The sequence below is a fragment of the Microcebus murinus genome, chromosome 6 (genome assembly GCF_040939455.1).
Source record: "Microcebus murinus isolate Inina chromosome 6, M.murinus_Inina_mat1.0, whole genome shotgun sequence".
In the NCBI taxonomy this organism is placed as follows: Eukaryota; Metazoa; Chordata; class Mammalia; order Primates; family Cheirogaleidae; genus Microcebus; species Microcebus murinus.
Genome location: NC_134109.1, coordinates 63,870,987 through 63,895,682, shown reverse-complemented (window position 1 = coordinate 63,895,682; position 24,696 = coordinate 63,870,987). Strand labels below are relative to the sequence as shown.

The following is a 24,696-nucleotide window of genomic DNA, read 5'->3' as shown; positions in this document are numbered from 1 at the left end:
AGTCTGAGAGATGAGCAGAATTTGTCAAAGTTTTCCTCCTTTATTTCTTCTATTTGTCAAATATAATTTTGCTCATAATTAAAGTTAGGAAATAAAGTCAATAATATCAGTCACCAAAGGTTTAATAAGCATATATAATGAAAAACTTACATATATATATATGTACACATGCACACATATATACATATATAAACACTTTCAACTTTAAAATTAAAAGATGAGAAATACTTTGTGGATATTATTTTCTTTAGCATGTAGTTCTCAGGGTCTTGCACAGTATTGCTGGGCTTGAAAATCTGCAGGAAAGAATGCAGACACCTGGGTTCCAGTTCTAGTTCTAACTTTTGAGTTCTAGTTTTGCTCCTCCACATGACTCTACACTAACATATTAAAATTTCTGTGGTAATTACTGAAAACTACCTGTGAAGCTATCTTCACTTTCTGAATGCATTCACAACACAGCTAGTGAATGCTCTGCACGTACCAACCACTGCTTCTGAGGCAGAGATTTAAAAGATAAACACAAACTTTTATATCTTTGACCTCATGGAGCCTGGAATCTAGCAGAGAGGAGAAACATTATGCAAATAGTTACATGAATATTTATGCATAGTCACACCACCTGCTACGAAAGAAAAACCAAGTGAGAAATGAGAGTGCATAACCAAGGAAGGTCTCTCTGAGGAGGTGATGTTCAAATTGAGACATTCAGAATGAGCAAGCGTGAGCCATGTGAAGCAGAAGGTAGAATAAAAGTCATCCAGCCAGGAGGAATCAGAGTATGAACCCAGGGAGGTAGGAAGGGCTCTGGAAATGTGAGGAACTCAAAGGCAACTGTCAGAGCCCAGGGTGGGAAGAGGTGAGATGAGTCTCCTGGGTGGAGCAGGCAGATAGGTCAGGCACAGCCTTCCCTAGAGATTACTATCCATGTCCTGGATTGTGGCCTTCAGCCTAGGTGCAAGAGGAAGCACATCATCCTCAGTGGAAAGCTAGAAGCCAACAGAGTTCTGGGGATGTAATCTGCAGCCTCCCGGGCTACAGAGCAGGGTAAAGAATGGCAGGTAATTGTTGGAGTGACTTCACTGAAGGGTTTTACACAGGAGTGTGCTTTGATAAGACCTACAGTTATTAAACTGATAAGAACAGATACTACACTTGATCTTAGCCAAAAGGCCAAGAAGCAATAAGAAGACTTAACATTTATACAAAATTCTCTGCTAAGTAAAGGATGGATGAGGATACTTGCATTACAGCAAAACCATGATGTCTAGGACCATGGGGTTAGCAGTGCAGATGAACAGAAGTAAATAGATTTGAAGAAAAGACTCGGTGATATGGTGGAGAGAAAAGAGAGAAGGTGGTATTGAGAATGACATCTCAATTTCTGAAATAAGCAAGGGCAATACTGAATCATCCCTGGATCATGCGCTGTATGTACTGTCAGAGGAAGCACAAAAGCAATCTTCACTGAGTTCGAAACTTGATTTCTTCACTAGTCTTTGGTAAAAATAGTTAACTAAGAAATTCTATTCAATCTCTACACATATGATATTAAAACATGTACATTCAAATAATATATTTAAATTCTAAGCCCCAAAGAAGAACTTTGGTAACTTTGAGAAGTAGATACCCTCTAGCTTGACACCATGTTTACAAAATAAAAACCTTCATTTATATTGTGCTTCATGGATTTCTCTCTCCACCTCGACTGCTCACTTTCATACAAGCCATCATATCTCTCATTTGAATTCCTATAAAAGCCCCTAGCCAGTCTCCCCATTCTCACTCTCCCCTCCTGTCCAGGCTCTACGCAGCAGCTATGAGTGACCCTTTAAAAACTAAATCAGATCACACCACTCCTCCTCTCAAAATCGGACGCCAGCTGCAGTCTCACTTAGAGGGAAAGCTAGAGTCCTTAAATGGCCCACAGGCCCTTATGTGCAATCTGGCCCTCACCTCTCTCACCTCATCCCCTTACTCACTCCACTCCAGCCTGGCAGCCTGGTGCTGTCCCTTCAGACACTTTGTGACTCTAGCGCTGGCCGTTCTCTCTGCCTGGCACACTCTTCTCACAGATGTCTACGTGTCCACATGGCTTTTCCTTCACCTAATTTGGACCTTTACTCAAATGTCACCTTCCCAAGGATGCCCATCCTGACCACCCTATTTAAAACTGCACCCCATGCCCCAACTCTACCTCGCCACCCCTACAGCAGCCCCAGTTGTCCATACTCATATTTTTTTTACTTCTACCCATCGTGTTAATTATATTTTATGTAACTTACTTATTTACTATGCTTATTTTTCATTGCTTATCTCTACCCACTAGAATGTAAGCTGCAAGCGAGCAGGGATTTTGCCTGTTTTATTCATTGATATACCCAAGTGTCTAGTATAGTGTCTAGTGTATAGTAGGTCCTTGATATATTTATTTGTAGAAGAAATGAATGAATAAATGATGGGCAAAGCATTATCTGCTTGAATCGTGCCTACAAACCCTGTGAGGTAATATTCAAACAATTATTACCATTATATAGCTGAGAAAATAGCACCAGTAAGAATTTAGATGATTTTCCTATGTAGTTAGTATACTAAACCAGAGCATAACTCCAGATTTACTGACTTAACTTCAGTAAATCCTATTTTTCATTGTTTCCCAATTGTCAGGTTTTTAAAGCTTCTACATGCACACATGCACATACACACACATTTCCCCTCAAGACTGTTAGTCTAAACATAGGTTCATTTTCCCCAACCACAAATAATATTTGCTTGGGTGACAGGAGAGGAAGTAGACTTCAGTGGTTTTCTCTGCCTGATAATCAGTGAGCTATCAGAAAAGTAAAGAGAAAGGACTGATTTCTAACTCTATCAGCAAAAACTTCAGCTGTGGTTATAAAGCTGAGAAAACACAATTCAAAACAAACAATACATGGCAACTAAGTAAAAGTATATAACATTATGGTGGCCAGGACTTAATTGCAAAAAATGGTTTAAAAAGGCTGAGCTTCAAGATGTTCCAATTTTTCATGAGAATTAAACAGATAAATCAGGGAGGGGGCAGGGATCTCTTTGCCTTCTGTCACCACAAGTGACATGCAAATGAATCTTCTTATAAGAGCCTTGGAAGAAAACAAACCAAACAAACAGTTATGTTTAGCACAGGAATGGGGTGGGGCAAAGATATGGATACAAAGTATGAGAGAAAATAAGGAGAACAATATTAATCAATAGTGTAAGTTTCCTAAATATTTTTTTCTTTTAAAAATAAAAAATTTTCTATTTCTCTACTTATAAAAATTTATAAATTTTCATATTTTAGAAAAAATTAAAAATACTTATAATCCTATCAGCCAGGGTAGAGAAAACCACTTACAATTTTAGATAAGCTATTGATCTAGACTTCTATGTATTTACATAAATTTTTAATTGGCTCATTTTATACATGTTTAAGCACCTTTTTTACTGAAACATATCAGAGCCATCTTTCATGTAAATAAAAATATTTGTTCACATCCACATTTTAATGTCTGCATAATCTTAATTATGTGGATATAGTATATTTCATTTATCTACTTCCTTATTGTGAGATATTTGAGTTGTTTGCAATTTGTTTCCTCTCATAAACAACTATGCAATTGATATTTCTGTATATGTGATTCTGTACATGTGAGATTTTCATTTCAAAAAGTCCAAAAATTGAAACTCCTAGATCAAAAGGCAAGCAAATTTCCATGTCTTTAAATTCATATTCTAAGACCATTCTCAAAGGTGATTTCAAGTTTACAGGCATATATCAACGACACACTAGAATAGTCATTTTCACCCAGAGCAAGTATCATTGTTTTCAACTTCGCTGATCTGCCAGGTGAAAACTGATCTCTAAAGATGTTTTCTGTGCCTTTTTATTACAAAATTTACATGCTTATTGACATGGTCATCTTCATAAATATATAATGGCCTGTTTCTGTTCACCAAATGCACAGAATTAAAATCACTAGGTGTCCCAGGAATCTGAATTTTTAACACACTCCACAGATGATTCTCATGAACACTCAAATGTGACTGAGAATACCTAATGCATATACTAAATGTTTACATTGCTGAACAGCTTACAACAAATTTTGGCTTCATTATCTAAACAGATCTACATAATAAGCAGGTAGAGCAGGAAGATCAGCAGATACTTCCAGAAATTTAAAAAGAAAAGACTCAGAGAGGCATAGTAACTTTCCCAAGATCACAGAGCTAACAAGAGAAAGAACTCCTTTCATAATGCTACAAAACAGAGTCAAAAGATACTCCAATTTCAAAAATAGTAAGATGTGAACAATTGTGCATCTTAAGTTGGAGAATATTTGGTAGAAACCTACGAGACTCAGGCAGGTCATAGTTACCCTTAGAATTAAAACTCACCAGGTAGGGAAATATTATATAACTTTACTATGTTTCAAACTAATGTTTTTAAAAAGAAATACTCCTATTAGCCAGATGTGGTGGTGCATGTCTGTAGTCCTAGCTACTCAGAAGGCAATCCCTTGGCTATCCCTTGAGCCCAGGAGTTCCTAGTAGCAGTGAACTATGAGTACACCACTGCACCCCAGCCTCGAGTGAAACCAGCGGTAGAGTGAAACCCTGTCTCAAAATTAAAAAAAAAAAAAAAAAGCAATTCTTCCTAGCTGCGCATAGGTAAATAAACAAACCCATTCTTTAAAACAAACACTCCCATAGAAAAAACAAAGAGTGTGTATTGGGTAGGAAGGTGTGATACAAAGCATCCACTTTCTACACTAACAGAACCCTACAAATAGTTGTTTCAGTTTGAAAAGGGGAAAAAGGGGAGTATATTCCATGACCAGAAAGCAAATGCCACACTTAGACAATCCTGTATATTGCAGTGTAGCGGTATCTGGTGTGGAACTATCATCCAGTGGAAAAGTGTTTTGAACACTTAACCGTCAATACAAATAGCCCTTTGTCATTAACTAACTATGCAGCTTTGTTATTAAATCTTTGTGTCACAGTTTCCTAATCTGTAAAATGAAAACAATTCTAGCCTAATTGAATTTTTATAAAGATAAAAAGAAAAAAAGAAACAAAATAGATAAAGTGGTTATTGTTTTTTTTAGAAAAGGTATGATTAAGAATTACAGTTGCATTCTGAAAGACTGACTTACTCATTTGGAATAAATTGGTTGCTTCCATATGATCTCATAGAATTTTGAAAACTTACCTAACTGATTAGTACACAATAGCTATAGTAAGCAATGCTACAAAATAGGACCCCAACAAAAACTCTATTAAACCATTCAAGAAAAGCTGGGTTATCACTGAAAAGGCTGTGATGTACAATTCTCGGGGAAAAAAAAAAAAGACCTTGCAATACTCAAAATATGTATCAAGTTTGTTTTGGAAAGCATTTCACACAAAAACAGAAAACTAATAATGCTTTCCATCCTCCAATAGACAAATTTAAACATTCAAGTAATGGGACATATATTGGCCACATAAGCCGTATCACTAAAGGCTCATGTACAATACTTTAAAATCTGGTGGGAAATATAGGGCTTTTTGACAGACTGGTAAATTCTTTTCTTCAGTGGTACTCAATACCTTTAGGTAAAAGATAAATTTGGAATACTAATGTTCAAGAAATAGCAGTTAGCATTTTCTTATATTGTGGTGCTTCTCAAAAATAATCTTGTTATACTAATATAGAGCTCTCTCTGTTTCTTGAAATGTAAAGGAAAACGTTTTTATTTCTGAAAGCAGTGGTACATCCAGTTTTTCAATTCCACGTTTTGCACTTCTACACTTCTGTATGTTTTTGTACATTAAGACAAGAAACTGAGAGACTCTATGTATAATGGTTATGGTGGTCACTAAATATAATAATCATCTAAGCTTCAGTTAGCAAAAGAGGTAACTGCTTCTTTTTTTTAAGAACTAAAAGAATTTCAGTACATTTTAACCAATAATCCCAAGGAAGCATGGAGTGGCCTATGGAGCTGCTTAGGCTGCTCAGGAACGGGCACGGTCTTTTTTTCCTCTCTGTATATCAACAGGTCTACTTGTGCCTGGGGCAACAAAGATACACTGCAAATTTTTTATTGAATAAATAAATCCCACATTATACAAATATTTTTGCTTTTGATGAATAAGATATAACATATATCACATTTTGTCACTTCACTTGGCTATTAGACTTCTCAAGACAAAGCAAATCATCAGTTATCCTTATCATTATATCTTCCAACACAACTAGATTGATAATTCTAACCAAAACAGAAGCCACTGTTATTGCTGCTCATGTTCATTTTGTTTTTAATTGAGCTGGCTGAGAATTTGATTAAATTGGCTCCAATCCTGTCCTTATGATTACATCAGTTGTGTCCACAGATACAAACTGCGCAAGCCTTCCTTTGCTTTTAAAAAGTACAGACATTTAAAAATATTTCTTTATAAACAAAATGAAAGTGAGATAAATTTTAAAGAACCAATCAATATTAAAGACTCCTATCTGGACGCTATTTTAGAATACAGAAGGCAGAGAATTTCTCTGTGGGCTGGCAAATTTTAGTACTCATCCAGAAGGCTGATTTACAATACCTCAATCACTGGAGTGTTCTGAAGTTTAATTGATTAATATTTATAAAATGTTCAAAGTGCAAATTCTCATATTTATGATGCAAATATGAAAATATTTATATCAAGGTTAGCATTCGCTATTTTCAGTTCAATCTACAACTAAGAATCAATACACACACCAATAGAACACAGTTTACATCAAATAAATACAATATTTTAAAACACCAAATTCATATATATTTGTAAACAAAGTGGGAACATTTCTTCATGAAAAAGTTCATGAATTCATTCATGATTATATAAATTAATTTACTAGCCTTCAAACTGTCAAAAAATGTATGACCAATTTCTTTTGTACAATACACTTTATACAAGGGGAGGTTGTTTATGTAAAATGATTTATCATTTAGGATTTTGCCCATACCAGCCTTAACCTGTACCCTGAATAATGTTTTATGAATGAATCTGTCATGATAGCTAGCATGGACTGACTGCTTAGTGTACAAAGTACTGTGTAAATGTTCTTTAGATGTTAACTCCCATGATAATCCTTTAAGATAGTTATTATGATGCACAGATATTTATTATCCCCATTCACAGAAAGGCAATTGAGATCTGAAGTAAATGGCCCAAGGTTACTCAGAAAGCAAGTGGCAGAATCAGGAACCAAGGCAGGCTTCTCCTCTTAGACATTCCCTTATAGGGTTCACAGTGAGAATCAGTATTAATTAAAAACCCTTGGCTTTGCTAGGGAAAAAAGAAAAAAAATCTTTATAATAATCCTACTATAAAACAGTTTAAAAAGTAAAGCATAAAAAGACCATTAATTCTATGTCTTCAAATCCAAATTTGAATTTTTTTTAATCAACTTAGGTGCATCTGAGCAGTAATAATCAATAGCACAATAGCAAGAGTAATAGTAGAAAATTTCAAACTTTATCAATCAATACTGTCACCTGCTTTTTATAATGTTGCTGGGCCCTTTTCAAAAATGTTCACTCAAGCCATATCTCTTTTGATACTTGCAACAAATTCTGACTGTAAGAAAAACAAGTATTGCTATTTGCGTTCAATGAGATGAGGAAACTCAGTATCCAGAAGTTAAGAAACTGCTGGGGATCCAAAAGCTGTTTGACTTTATACCTCCAAATCTTAGAACGGACCTTGGCACATAGTAGGTACTCAATGTACATCTATTTAGGACTATAACCTGGATCTTCTACCTTTACGCCATGTTCTCTTTCCATACCATCATGTTATCACTCTTCTCACAGGGCTCAAAGCATGTCTTAGAGCAAGATGCATGGGAACTTTGATTTATAAATTTTCATGGTGAGAAACTCTGATTCAAAATACTAGACATATGTTTCCTGAAAGAAATAGGTAAAAATATATTTATCAATAATATGACTTATAAAAGTATGCAATGCCTCCTAAAAGTGAGGTCAATATAGGAATGCTAAAGCAGCACATAAAGAATTGTCTATCTGATGTAGTAATTTCCTTTAGAAAGTATTTTTGAGGATGGATCATTCATTTTTTTCAGAGTTTTGTACTGGTCCACAGAGGAGGAAATGAAAATTTCTTTCCTACATGGCTGCTCCAAAGATTGAAGAAGATACTGTTCTGAAAATGCTCAACATAGAGCCCGCTTAATAATGTTCATTTAATCATTTCAAATAAGTCTGATTTAAAATGACAAAATAAAACTTGTACCCATAGATTCCTTTAATCCTCATATGACCCTGGCTTTTCAACCACAATTTTTATATTAGTGGTTTGTTTTTTAAATTTAATTTTTATAAGTGTTGCCATCTTTTCCTGATTACTTTTATTAAATGTATACTATAACAAATTTAGGGAAAAAAATAAAATAAAATAATTTGTCTTACCCCAAACCAGATGTAACCTGCTAGGATTTCTGTTATTTTGCTCATGTTTTATCTTAACAACCAAAAAGAAATACAAGGGTAAGGACAAATGAGACAGAATTTAAAATCCATGCTATAATATCCTATATGCCTATTGAGATCCCAAATTTGCATCTAACCATTAGCGTAGTCAACACAAGATCCAAAAATGTTAGTTACACACTTCACACTGTCAATGAGATTAAAAGCATAAAGAATAACTGAAGAGAGGGACAACTATTCTTGGAATTAAAATTCAACAGGAAATTTTCCCTCAGGTTCCTCATGGCCAACAAAACATATGAAAAAATGCTCAACATCTCTAATCATCAGGGAAATGCAAATCAAAAACACAATGAGATATCACTTAACTCCAGTGAGAATGGCCTTTATCAAAAAATCTCCAAACGATAAATGCTGGCGTGGATGCAAAGAGAGAGGAACCCTCCTACACTGCTAGTGGGACTGCAAACTAGTTCAACCTCTGTGGAAAGCAATATGGAGATACCTTGAAGTGATACAAGTGGATCTACCATTTGATCCAGCAATCCCATTACTGGGCATCTACCCAAAAGATCCAATGACACTCTACAAAAAAGACACCTGCACTCGAATGTTTATAGCAGCACAATTCATAATTGCAAGGCTGTGGAAACAACCCGAGTGCCCATCAATCCAAGAATGGATTGATAAAATGTGGCATATGTATACCATGGAGTACTATTCAGCTCTAAGAAACAACGGTGATATCACACATCTTATATTTTCCTGGTTAGAGCTGGAACCCATACTACTAAGTGAAGTTTCCCAAGAATGGAAAAACAAGTACCACATATACTCACCAGCAAACTGGTATTAACTGAGTAGCACCTAAGTGGACACATAGGTACTACAGTAATAGGGTATTGGGCAGGGGGGAGGGGGAGGGTATATACATACATAATGAGTGAGATGTGTACCATCTGGGGGATGGTCATGCTGGAAACTCAGACTTGTAGGGGGAGGGGGGAAAGGGCATATTTGAAACCTTAAAATTTGTATCCCCATCATATGCTGAAATAAAAAAAAAACAATCATAGTTTCATAGGATCATACTGTCGAACCCTACGGTCCCGAACCCCAGGGCCATGGGTACTGGTCCATGGCCTGTTACAAACCAGGCCAAACAGCAGGAGGTGAGCAACAGGTCACCGAGCAGGAGGCCAAACAGCAGGAGGTGAGTCAGCAAAGCTTCATCTGTATTTACAGCTGCTCCACATTGCAAGCATCATCCATAAGCTCCACCTCCTGTCAGATCAGTGGGGGCATTAGATTCTCTCCGCAGCACAAACCCTATTGTAAACTGTGCATGTGAGGCATATAGGTTCCGTGCTCCTTAGGAGAATCTGATGCCTGATAATCTGAAATGGAGCTGAGGTGGTGATGCTAGTGCTGGGGAGGGCTGCAAATACAGATTATCATTAGCAGAGAAGTTTGACTGCACAATAAATAAAATGCACTTGAATCATCCCCAAACCATCTCCCCACCCCTGTCCATGGAAAAATTGTCTTCCATGAAACCGGTCCCTGGTGCCAAAAAGGTTGAGGACCACTGATCTAACCAACCTGGAAATGGGCTAATGGAATCACCACAAGTAATTCTGCATTTCACTAATGCAATGCCTTTGGCACGCAACCCTTCAAAGAATTTGATTCAGGAAAATATTTTATAAGATCTGGGAGAATGGGCAGAATGTACGTCCTTCAAGCAATTCCTCTTACAGGAGGTTTCTCTCACATAATAAGATACTACTAAGTAACAACTAACAGCATAATGCTTGGAAAACAGTTTTCCTTTATTGCCAGTTAAATAGAGAACCACATGTCCTACAGATTATAAAATTGTAAAATGTAAGAAGCCTTCCAAAGCCAAGCATCTAAATACAAGGCATCCCCTGGCAGAGAAAGTGCTATTGCAATACCTGGATTTTCTCCAAATCTTGTTCTGAAGACTCTCTACAATCCTAGATTAAAAGTTAATCCTAACACTTAACTTGAAAATAATCAAGAGGAAAGGGACGAATGGAGTGACAATTGAGAAAGAAGGAATTAATTATTGACAAAACAAGATTGTCTATACTTTGATAATTTTGAAACTAAGTATTAAAGATGGATATATGGAGTCCATAATTTAAAAGTGAAATAAAAATCTAATAAAGTATCCAAAAATAACCCAACTCTATACACTACTAGTCTTAATGTACTTTTTAAGATAAATTTATCTTAAAAATAAAGCTACCAAGAAACCTAAAATATACATATATTGCATATAATTATTTTTATTTTACATATACATATATTTACTTATATAATTTTTACATACACAAATACACATACAGAATACGATTGCTTCTTTAAAACCAATTATTTATACACTTGGAAACATTTACCAAAATAATACATCTAGATTTTTAAAAGTTTATGTGTAGCCATCTTTATGGCAATGATAAAATTATCAGGGTCAGCCTCCAGTCTGGGTTCCTTATAATTCCAAATGATAACACAAACATATCCAACTATAAAAGAACATTTTCTTTTTGTTCTTTATAACAGGTATCTAGCTCATTAAAAAGTATTATCAGATGATTAAGGAAAAAGTTGAAGGAAAGAAGCAGTACTGTATTTTCAGATTTATTAATGCACCTGGAAATGTTTAAGAAGTTCCATATATATATAGTCTGATAGCTAAGTACATAAACTTTGGGCCCAGATGCTTAAACTTGAATCCCAACTCTGTCACTGCCTATGTAATCCTGGGAAATTCTTTCTGTTCCCCAATTTCCCCACTTTATGAGGGCAATCTACCTCTTAGGTTCTTCTGCAAATTAAATGTGATAAATACTTAGGTAAGATCCTTAAAGGAGTATCTAGTATAGTAACAGATGGTAAATGTTAGCTACATTATGGATAATAATAGCAATCAAATGTCTATAAATATTAATTAATAATTACCAATAGCAATGCATGATTTTAACTGACCTATCAGAAATTAATTCCTACTGATATCTATGACAATGGTTCCCTAGGTTTACTGGGCAGCTTCTGATGGAGCTGTAATAATCAGTGCTGCATGCTGAGTTTAAACAGCTTTGCTCACAACTAATTATTACCCATAGATTCAAAGGCCATGGGGAGATTATAATAATAAAACCTGAAAGCAATCTAAAATTATCCCCAGTTATAAGAGGTACTACAAGAATGGTATCTAAATCCTGACATTCCTAGTGTAAAACCACTGGCCTAAAATACCCAGGTTTAGATTTTCAGTTGGAAATCAGTTTGGACAAAAAGCAAATGAATCAATAATCCGTGGTCACTCCTGGTCACTTTTCTTGAAGACAGTTTAATTGTATTCTGGATCTGCTGTAGGAGTGATGGCGCTTTCTAAACTGACTTTCAGGTGTACAACGACAGGGATTGCTAAACTGTGAGATGTGCCCACACCCCCCCTCTCGAAGATGAAAGAGCACACCTTCAGGGAAGTCAGAGACAAAACTCCTGAAGGAGAAACGTGGGAAAGTCGCACTACACCACTAAGGGTTTTGTGACTTAAACTGATTCCTAAAATTTGACCAAGTATCGCTCCAGGGACTCACGTCTTCCATGTCTTTGCACCCCAAGGAATGTGAGGGACCTATGGGCAATAATCCAAAAACGAACAGGAGGAATGCTTTTCATCTATCAAGAGCCCTACTCTTAAAATGCCTAGATAAAAGATACACTTGATGACTTTTATAACCATTTGCCAGTGGGAAGAACAGATTCCTTTATGAAAATCTACGTTGGGATAACCCCTCTTCTCATCAGCTTCTCAGCTCTTTGTAAATTCTTGCCAGGAAAGAAAACTGACCATGCTTGTAATAAGTACGTTAGAAGCCAGTTTTGGAACAGTGCTAAAATCACTACTGTTCCACCCCCCATGAATGGGCAAGGAGGTATCACCCCTGGGCTAGCACCAAGGGCTGGGAGAAGCCCTCCCTCAGGAGTCACTGTAGAAGTTATACCCATGTCAGGCTTACAGCACACAACTGTTTGCCCAAAATACAGTGGTTATGTATTTTGGGAGACCGCAGATTCCTCATCCAAGAACTGAATGTTATGTTAACGAGCAACAGGGTTCCAGAAAACCAAATATGATTTCCACCCAGAGGAGCTTATAACTTTGGAGAAAATCAACTTATGAGTATCCATGAGACATTTAAGAATGTCTGAGAAGGCTTAACACTGCATGAGAAAGTAAATTATGAAGAAAAAAAGACTAAAACAGCAAGGCAGAAAATTTAAAACACATGAGGTGTAAATCTGGGTTGTCAAGGCTAAAATCAATGAGGAGAAAATAAATTAGAAAGAGACTTTTAAAAATCCCAGAAAATAAAATAAGAAATGCACACACGTAGAAATGGATATAGATACACATAATTTAACACCTGCCATCTAGTATACAATAAATATTGAAAGTATGAATAAAAATGATATTTCAAACTAAGCATAATTTTAAGTCATTTAAAAAGCTGAGATCTGACTTAATAAGAAATCCAAAACATAGTAATTGAGATGTAAGAAGTAAAAAATTAAAGTAACGAGGGTTAAGAATTGGCAGGAAACAAAGAAAAGGTAAATGTTTTTAAACTGTAATCCCACTGACTCATATCAAAGCAGGCAAACTAGTGACTATTAAATATTCAAAAAGTTCCTCATTGGAGGCCACTCAGCTGAATGTTCCTTGTCAGCCCACCTGAGTTTCTCAAATTCACTTCACAGGTGAGTGGGAAACAAAAAAAAAAAAAAAAAGAAGAAGAAGAAAGCTGCAAAGAAACTTCCAGCTAACATTGAGTTTACTTTATTTTCTGGTTTTTTTCCTCCAAAGACATTATTCTTTCCTTTGCATCACTGTCTCTCCTACTACCACTATATTTTATATGTCAAGCTTTTTATTATTTGCATAATTATGTTCTTAAAACCTACAGGTAAATTACGCTGAGATTTGACAAGTAAAACATTGAAGTGTCTTTCATAATATTTCAACTAGGTATCCACTAACAACCATAAAAGACTCCTGTTCCGAAGATTCAAATCAATTCAACAAATCTTTATTCAGCCTCTACCATAAAATGTGTTCAGGAAGGAAGGCTTTCACTAGCTTTAAATCCTTGGCCTAATTAGATGAGAGGAATACCAATGCCTCAGAAGAGACCCAAAGGCCAGAGTTTTTTGTCCGTCTGTTGTTCCTCAAATAACAGTCCAACATTCTCCCTAAGTACACCTTATCTCCCAAAACACTTAATTCACTTTTGAAGACAATTATTTAAATAACAATTATGGATCAAAGGTAGAAATGAGCACTTACTAGAAAGCAAATAGCATACATAAAACAAAAGACTTAATCTGTATAAACATGGGCAGCACAATTCTGCTTCTAGAAGCATAACCAGAAAATAATGAGACAAATAATTCCTTCAATCATTCAGTGCCAGGCACTACTCTGGATACACAGATATAACAGTGAAAAAATAGGCAAAGATCCCTACCCGTATGGTGTTTATACTTTCATGTGACTTACACAATCTTTTTTAATTTACCCAATAAAGATGATGCTGAATCTTTGTGTATAAACTAAAGTTTTCTCAGTCACAACATATTTCAAATTACCAAAGACAGTTCTATGGTATTTAATACACAACGGAACTGTTATTTCGCAAAAGAAAGGACTTTTGGTAGAACATAGACATATCATACTTGTATCTCAAAAAACCTTAGTTTTTTTGTACTTCAGATTTCTGAAGAATACTATAAAGTAGAACAAACTGGATAAGAACAAAATGGTGTAAAATTTGACTTTTAAGAAATTATGGAATTTTCTTAAATAGTTATAGGAATGTATGTTTTTCAAACTGTTTCTTTAAAGATCAAAGTGAATTGTGACATATACAAAAAATATCAGGCCAGTTCTTATGAAAGAAAAGCAGGAAAAGTGAAAGTGTAAGATCATGTTTTTAAAGTTTATTATTTATTCATTATGAAATTTGAATTTGCTAGATATATTTCTTATATAGTCTACTAAAAAATCCATTTAAGTGTTGGCTATTAAACCAACAGTCTTTTTTTTTTCCTGCATTTTGCTACTTATGTCACTTGAATTTTCTCTGTAAAGACAAAGCAAAAAAAATAATAACAATAATAATACTATGTACTTGTACTTTTCAAACTGAAAAAAGAAACTATCATTATAATTCTGAAATAAAAACTGCAATCGAAATTAATCTTAGGAATTCATTTTGGGACTATTAATAGACAATATCAAAAGAAGTTCAAATAGAACTTATAAATACAAGGAGAAAAAAATGTGCCACACCATATGTATAAGGACATTTTAAAATAAAACAAAAAGAGAAAGAATCCTAGATTGCTAATAGTAGAGGACAAGTTAAACATAATGTGATAAATCCATGTACCAACTGTATTCAGACATTAAAAGTGGTGCATGAATGTTCTTTTATTTATAGGGAGAGATGTCAAGTCAGAAGAATAATCTTATGAGTTGTGACTAGGTGGGATAAAGCCCCTGAAGACTGCCAACATTCAATTATAAACTTGATATATATATAGTTTATATATATATATTATAAACTTGATATATATAAGAATTATGTAGCCCTAAGAGAAAGAATATGAAACTGCAGAGTTCCATTGAGTAGTGTAGTGTAGATAGATATCTGTAGTGTAGTGTAGATAGATATCTGTAGTGTAGTGTAGATAGATATCTGTAGTAGATATCTGTAGTGTAGATAGAAAAAAGATTTACCTACCTCAAGAGCTAAAGAAATTCAAAATCCAATCAAATTATCAATCGAGGAAAGAACTAGAGACTAGTAGCACAAAGAGTTAATATATAAATGGAATCCAAGGATGTGGCATACATGATTATCTCCTTTCTTGAAGTGATGGAATCACTGAAAGAAACAGGGTTCCATAGAATTGATCTACACCTGTGACAAAGATCCATTCTCTGTCCCAGCTATAAGTATTAGTGTTTATGCAACCTTAGCCACCCCAAAAAGACAACTGCAAAATTTATATGGGAAGGGAACTTCAAAAGTTATGTAAAACTCACATGATTATTTTATGGGAGAAAAAATATCTTTCAAACGTGGGAAGGTTTGGAATGAAATATAGAAAAGTTTCAGAAAATCAAAACCATAAGTTAGTACTTTTGTATTTATTACATATATAAAATTAAATAATTGATTTGGCTTGTTTGTATGATATTGAAATAGTGAAAAACTTTACCATATTTATGTGTTTAATTTATTGGATGTATAAGAATGACTTGAGAACATCCAAAGGTTTATCAAGCAATTTTCACACCGAATGGGTGCAGTGTACACCATCTGGGGGATGAACACGCGTGAAGCTCTGACTCGGGTGGGAGAACGGCAATATGTGTAGTCTCAACATTTCTACCCCCATGATTTGCTGAAATAAAAAATAATAATAAAAAAGTATCTTAAGTGTTGAAATGCAATTTAAAATGTTTGAAAGCATTTAAATAACTGAGTTTGTAAAGGATACCATAATTCTTCAAAGGCTCTTAAATGTGGTTGTTAAAATCTGCCAGACATATAAAAAATATATATTTTTAAGTTCTACTAGAAACATTAAGAACTAACATTTGAAATTTAATAACTTGAATATTAAATCTAGAACCAAAATAAATATCTGAAGTCTTTTCTTCACATTAAAACTATCCCCATAAGCACTGAAAATTTTATATTTAAAAAATGACATGGAATGGCACAGTATCACATGAAAAGAATAAATAGAAGCATATTGGCATTAGGATGAACATATTTACTTAAAGAAAAAAAAATCTGGTAAGATATTCACCAAAATGTTATTTGTGTTTAACTCTTGAGTGTTACAAGCCATTTGAGGGCTTATTTGACTTTCTCGCCTCTTCTACAGTGAATAAAGTACTGGGGGGTGCTTTTTACTTAATAGTTATATGATCTGGGGTAAATGATTTAAACCTCTCTGACCTTTAGTTTCTTCTTCCTTAATATAAAAATAAGATAACTACTGCAAAGGAGTGCTGTGAGAATCAGAATTGACAAATGAAAAGAAGCTGAGATAAAAACTAGTACATATAGTAAATGTCAGGAAGGTTTTGTTCCTAGAGGCTCCCCTCTGCTAGCCATTGTACCATAAGAGAAGCTGCCAGTTTAAGGTCCTTTGCCACTCACGGAATTTTCCAGAAAGGCCCTGGAACCTTGTCCATCAGGACCCAATGCTCCTGGGAGAAGTTTCTTTCTAAAACTCTGACAGGCAGTCATCATGAAGTTGCTCCTTGTAGCTCTCACCTGTGACACTCATAAAAGTTCCAAAAAAGACTACTCGCTTGTAAAAAGCCACCTCTGAGATCTCTCTTGCTGCTATTAAGTTATCGAGTGGAACTACTCTTTCTGACTCAATCCACAGGAAGGTCAGAGCTTTGCTGTCACTGTTCCTTTCTGCCCTCAGATGCCACTAATCTCATAATCCCATAGGCTTTGCTTGCTGTAGCCTGCTCGAGTCTATTCATCACCACTGATTCAAAATTATCACCAAAGCTTAACTGACATCATTCCCCAGCTCTTTCCTGCTTTTCAGTAAGGTGGAAAAGCTACCCCTGTTTGGTCAAGTGGTCTTGACCTCTAGTGTTACTGTTCTGAGGCTCTAACTGGACTAACCAATCTCTAAATAATTATAACTCTGTTGGTCACACATGTTCTTAGTTGCAGCTTTCTACGTCAGGGTCATAGACCAAACCTTTCAAGGATGCTATTAAAAATGCAAAGACTATACCAATTCTGCACCACAGAACTATACAGATGGCTCAGAATGGACAGCAGACCTCACCTTTCTGTAAACTGAAGAATATTCTCATGCCCTCCCCCTAATAATTTGCTTTCTGTGGCAAAGAAATCAAACTTGAGCATTTCCAAATTCCTCCTAGCCAAATGTTCCTTTGTATTTTTGTCCTTTCCTGAAGTCTAGCCATGATCTTCTAGTACTCTGAGAAGAATGTAGTCACTTTTATTTATGATAATCACTCCCTGGTCCCACTCGAGAGGTTCTCCCAGACCACAAGCCTATTATTTCTCAATAATCTCCATGAGGAGTTAAAAGAAGGGAGGAGAATGTTCACCTTTGGTTGATAAAAAGCTTCAGAAAAAGTATATTAAATAAATATCTGGCTGAATAGATGACTTAATTCAATCAATTAAGTTCTCTGGAACTTAAGAACCTGAAATAGAACTGAATCTCTGGTCTCTCTCTGGCTATAGTAATCCACTCAAAACAAATAAATAGTTCCATAATCATCCAGTAGTTATTATATCATAATATGACTGACTCAGATGACCTAGAAGAAGGCTTTGATGTTTTGGTATGTCCAACATTGACACTTTAAAAATCTTCATTAATACTTTAACCTAATGTATTAAACTTCTTTGTGATATATCCTATTAAATCAGGCTTTAATTATGTTCAGATTCTTTTTATTCCACTGTTTAGGAAAAAGGAAACAGATAAAATATGAAAGGAAGAAGACAAAGATTTTTATTTAAAATGGTGCATACTCGTTTAATTGGATCTTCACCATCTATTATTTTGTGTTAATCTTTGTATACTGAAGCAAGTTTCAATTGTCAAGGTATGGCACTTCATACATATACCAGAGTTCCTCCAATACCTAGTTAAAGGAAATAATAAAACAAAACACAACAGAGACCTGACATACACTGATGGAAAAAAGTGTGTCATGAACTGAAGAGCATGATTATAGCAAATCCACACACCTGTAATTATTTTTTAATGTAAAAAATGGGATTTTTAAAAGAAAGAATATACTGCCTGACATACTAAACTCTTGATAAATGTTAAGTATTTCATCCTTTTTGAGACAAGTGCTAGTAGCCTTTTGAAAAGATTCTGTCCCCCTTTTATGAAAAGGGAACCTGAAGGTTGGATAGGGAGCTAAGTTAACAATAAGAAAGAGGCAAAGCCAAGAATGAAAGCTAGGATGGCCTCCTTCCCAAAGCCTGTGGTTTTAAGACTTTTACATGGATTAGTCCTACTGTTATACAATTGAGATAGCAACTTAAATGATAGTTTCTCCCTATGTTTTTAAGAATGATACTGAAAAATTGAGCCAGAGGATAATGAGGTTACTGAGAGCCAGATCACATGACTGAAAAAATAAGTCCAATATCTAATAATTTATCACAGCAGACTCCCACAATAATGGTAACCCATTATACAATGGTAACCCATTATATACAAAATATACAAGGAGTTCACACAACTGAATAGCAAGAAAACAAATTACCTGATTAAAAAATGGGCAAAGGACCTGAATAGATGTTTCTCAAAAGAAGACATACGAATGACCAATAAGTATAAGAAAAAATACTCAATATTATTAAGTATCAAAGAAATACAAATTAAAACCAAAATGAGATGCCATCTCACACTTGTTAGAATAGCTATTATAGAAAGACAAAAGATAACAAGTGTTGGCAAGGAGGTAGAGAAAAGGGAAAACTTGTATGATGTCGGTGGGAATGTAAATCAGTACAGCCATTACGGAAAACAGTATAGAGGTTCCTCAAAAAATAAAAAATAGAACAACCATATGATCCAGCAATCCCACTTTTGGGTATATAGCCAAAGGAAATGAAATCAGCATGTCAAAGAGATATCTGTACTCACACGTTCATTGCAGCATTATTCACAATAGCCAAGATATGGCATCAGCCTAAATGTCCAGCAATGGATGAAAGGATAAACAAAATGTGGTATATGTATATATACAATGGAATACTATTCATCCTTTAAAAAGAAGGTAATCCTGTCATTTTTCAACAACACGGATAAACCTGGAGGACATTATGCTAAGTGAAATAAGCCAGGCACAGAAAGATAACATGATCTCACTTATATGTGGAATCTACAAAAGTTGAACTCATAGAAGCAGAGAGTAGAATGGTGGTTGCCAGAGGCTAGAGGTGGGGGAGGGATGGGAATAGGTAGAGGTTGACCAAAGGGTGTAAAGTTTCAGTCAGACAAGATGAATAAGTTCTGGATATCTACCATCCAGCATGGTCACTACAGTTAATAATAATATATTGTATACTTGAAAATTACTAAGAGAAATCTTAAAATGTTCTCACCACAAAAAAAAAAAATGGTATGTGAAGTGACAAATATGTTAATTAGCTTTCATTAATCATTCATAATGTATACATAGATCAAAACATCACATTGTACACCATAATATATATAATTTTTATCTGTCAATTATATCTAATAAAGCTGGGGAGAGCAGAAAAACCATATAGAATTACCTATTACTGCAGTGATAAAAAGGGAACTCAATGTAAGAAAGGTTATTTTGAAGTCAGAGCTATGAAAATATCAAATACTAATTTACAGAAGTGTATGAAACCACTTAGTATAATCCCAATGAATCCAAGAATATGTACCATATGTACCATTTGATTAAGAAGCTAATAAATGTCTTTTCAGATGGTGCTAACCATTAAGTCCTAATGCTCAGCTGCTCACAGCGGCTGAAATACTTGCTGTAGTAAGAAGTGGTGACCCTTTAATCTAACGTTCCATTTTTATGGTCTTTTCAATTTACCACTGGACTCTTTATTTCTACTTTTTAACTGTGCCTTCAGCCCTGCCCCTCCCCAATCTCACTGATTGTATGAAGGTATCATGTGAAATAATGTCTCAAAAACCTGTATAACATGCCATTCCTAAGCAGAATTGATATGGTACCAAACAAATACAACTGAAAAGTTAAAAAGTCCATGATGACTGCAGATATTTACATCACTACAAACAGGCAATCTCTTTACTCTTTTCACAATAAACTGAGCAATTTCTCAAGTTGAGAGAATCATCTGATTGTAGGGACACTGAATACAGGAAAAAAAATCAAAATAAACTTCAATAACTTTGCCTACTGAAGCGAGCTTCAATGGTCTCCAGGTTTAACACATCATACATATGCCATAGTCCCTCCAACTATCTGAACCAGGGAAGGGTATACATAAAACTTTTCTTTTTTACCAAAATAAGTTAGACAAAATTCCAGCTAATAAAGTATATGTTTCTTTGTAAAAAATATGATGTACTAATCTACAGAGCTTAAGATTATCAACAATACCATTTATTATGCACATTCATACTCTTTGCTCATATTTTTCTTACCACATCAATACTTTTCATTCATTTTAAGACATGTGAAAAAAGTGGCTGCTAACAATTAAGGAGAGAAGCATTCTTGAAATTTTCCCTAAATATAAGCAGTAAATCCCCCTGGTTTCTCATCAATCAGTGGTTTAGTCAGAATAGATGCCAATAAATCAGTGGAAGGTACATAATTTTTTTCCCATTCTCATAAATTGAACAAAATTCCTGTATGATTGTATATTTATAAATCTAAGTTTCATATTTGCCAACATTGCTAAACTGCTGTATCAGCCCTCTGGCTTAAGCCAAATAAAACCTTTTGCAACTTTGGAAGAAACTTTGATACAGGAAATTGTAAATTTGGACAAGCATCTTGTCTGAATATGTGGTGTTTTTATACCAATTCTCACCTTTATAACTATCTAAGTAAATGATATTCTATAATGGCCACAGTGGCCATATAATTAAATACTTTGTATGTTTAATTATATGTTTTCTATGTGAGACCAGAAAGTAAGCAACAGAATAACATGGTTTTCTCTGCTGCCAAATAACTTCAAGAAGTACTATCGTTATTGGTTTTTAATGGCACAAAAATATTTGGTTGACAGTATCAGAATTCCTGGGAGAATTTCTGATATTCTTATAGATAAAAAGAATTTTGAATATATGTGATCAAAATAACCACTTCCTTTGTATCTAATTTTATCAATAGAAAAAGGAAAATGATGCACTCTTTTTTGTTTTGCTTTGTTCCAACATATTCCAACATTAAGGAAAGATTCAAGGAATTGAAATCTCATTTTCAAAACCTCTCTAGAGTAATGCTGGAGAACCTGACAGGTGAGTACTATATTTAAAAGCATCATATATTTTTACCTCTATTTTCACATTTGGGCTTAGATCTTTCACATTAACCAAGGTGACAGTGAAAGGTCAGAGGTCAAAAAGATTAATTATTCCCAACACATAAAACCAAAGCAAACAAATATAAAAACAAAACAAACAAAGAAACCTCATATTATAACCTGCCACAGGACTGCATTTTACCCACTTCTAATCCAGTCCAGCACTGCTATTTTGGTCATTATACTAGCTCCTTGGTATAGTTTGAGAGCTTATTCAATGATTACAGTCTAATACACACACATACACACACACACACACACACACACGTTTCATATAATTATCCATTACTCTCTTCTTTAAGACACAGATAAATAATTACTGATTGTGGTTTTCCAAACGTTTTGTAATGGTACAGGTGCTGCCATGAGAGACAAATTGTAGTTGGTAGAAAGATCTGGAAAAAACTTGTGTTTGGGACAAACTGATAACTCAATTGTTTCCCAGTGAATATGCCTTCTCATCCCAATGTAACAGTTCTGCCTAAGCACAACCAACTAAGATATAGTCGTTATCCATCAGATGTAACAATTTAGCAAACAACCTCTAGACTCCAGCATGACAGCAAAATGTGATTTCCGTAAGTCACTTCCAAGTGCCTTCCTCCTCATATCAAGGGCTGATTTGCAAATGAACTTTTAATTTTGGTCTTGAGGACCAGAGTTTAGAATCATTATGTTACCAAACATTGCACTATTATCTACTTAATTTCTCTCTGTTTTTTAAATCAAATGAAATATCATGGGAATTGCACTTGCTACTTGCAATTGAAAAAAAATTAAATCAATTTCCTGTCAAAAATAATAAAAAGCAATGAAAATATGCTTTACTTTTATCAGCAAATGGTTTTTCACTTAGTAATAATCAGATTAGTTCTTAAGGAATTCTGAGAGGCTGAGATTTCAGAGGCTGTTTTAAAACATAACCACTTCTAAGATACGCCCTGAAATAGAGGGCAGAAAAAAGATAATGTCACCTTGGCCTTACAGCCATATTGCTTTTTTTTTTTTTTGAGACAGAGTCTCGCTTTGTTGCCCAGGCTAGAATGAGTGCCATGGCATCAGCCTAGCTCACAGCAACCTCAAACTCCTGGGCTCAAGCGATCCTTCTGCCTCAGCCTCCCAAGTGGCTGGGACTACAGGCATGCGCCACCATGCCCGGCTAATTTTTTCTATATATATTATTTGGCCAATTAATTTCTTTCTATTTATAGTAGAGACGGGGTCTCGCTCTTGCTCAGGCTGGTTTCGAACTCCTGACCTTGAGCAATCTGCCCGCCTCGGCCTCCCAGAGAGCTAGGATTACAGGCGTGAGCCACCGCGCCCGGCCCATATTGCTTTTTAATATTATAATTTTAATTATATATTGAGATAAGAATAAGATAATAAATATACATTTCTTTTGTTAACAAGATAGTATGCTAGTCTATAGAACTTTAGATGATCAATAATATCATTTAGTGTGTCCATATTTACCAGATGGTATGTTTAGGGCTTCATATAAATTATCCTTAAACCTCAAAGTAATCTTAAATTAGTGATAACCATACATTCATAGACTTATAGACTTTCTGTATTCTCTGGTAAAGTCATTAACAGCCATTCATGCATAAATTGGTGAAGACCTATATACAATCATCTCACAAAAATAATAATATTAATAATTGACAAAATCAAGTTATAATCACCTTAATAGTTATGACAGGGGTCTGGTGAAACTGGACAGCACAGTCGTCAAGTATAGTCTTATGGGACAAGTTTTTAAACTTTACTAATAATGTTCCAGTCCTCACTACCACCACCACCATATACACTACAGTTTCATTCTTTCAAATTTATCTCAATTCTGAATCTAAAACCCCAAATTAACTCATGTATTTGTCAAAACATCCAATCATCCAACTCTTCCCAGCCCAAGGATTGTAAGGCTTAATGCCTTTAACTTCATAATGTCAAAGGACATTCTTGCAAAAACTATTAAGTAATATACACCTATAAAAATAGGTTTGCAAATCTGTGCATTGATAAAAAAATATAAAGCAGAGTGAAGCTCTTAAAAATACATTAAAAAAACACTTAGACACAGATAATATATTACATATATGTACATATTACACATATAGTACATACATATGTATATAGTTTTTAACTCCAAAATATAATCCTATTATACTACTAAACTTGAAAGGAACTTTCAATTATAAAAATACGGTATTAAAATTACATTACTTAAGAATCACATAATGAAATGACAAATCCTGTACTTCATTAAATCAGAAATCAGTAGACATACAAAGATGGCCACATATAAAACTAGCATAAAAAATATACACTTAAGATCCAAAGACCATCTTAGCTTAAAGCAGTTTGTTTTCTGGAGCACTAATTACTTCCAGCTTTCTCAATCTATATAGAATAGAGTAGCTAAAATTAACAATTAAAAGGAAAATGACACCACTACTGTTAAGAAAACAATGTACAATTAAGACAGTGAAACAAATACAAGCAAAGTGATGCTACTTTCAAACCAAGGCACTAACCTTTGTTACTCCTTTAAGGGAGCTATCTTCTACATAATGTCTCACTCTTCAATTTCTCTGGCCAGAAAGATGATTGTGCAAAGTGAAACTATATGCCAGGAGTCTACAGATGCTCTGATCCAATTAAGTAAATTCAATAGTAAAATATTAGTTGCCTTTCCAATAAGATAACAGCAAAGAACAAATACACAGTCACATTAATTGCATCACACATCCCTAAATTAATACTGCTTGTTTAAAAAAAGTGTGTGTGTGTGGTATGTGTATGTTTATGTGTATGTGTGTGTGTTAATAGACAGATAATGTACTATGAAACCAAACTAATTCTTCCTTTGGAATTCCTTCTCAGTCTATATATTCAAGGTTCCTTTGACAGTAGAAAGTAACAGTGTTTCAAAGTGAAGTCAATTACTGTTACCTTTTTACCCTCCCCAAAACAATAACCAAGTACACTGACAGAACATGTGTATT

General features: G+C 34.7%; 1 protein-coding gene and 1 pseudogene across 2 annotated transcripts in view; both read right to left on the bottom strand.

Moving 5' to 3' along the window:
• The window catches only part of PRKD1 (protein kinase D1), a 292,389-nt gene that overhangs the window by 263,835 nt on the left and 3,858 nt on the right, over positions 1 to 24,696 (bottom strand). The window lies entirely within an intron of this gene.
• Positions 1,085 to 1,185, bottom strand: LOC142871574 (uncharacterized; annotated as a pseudogene).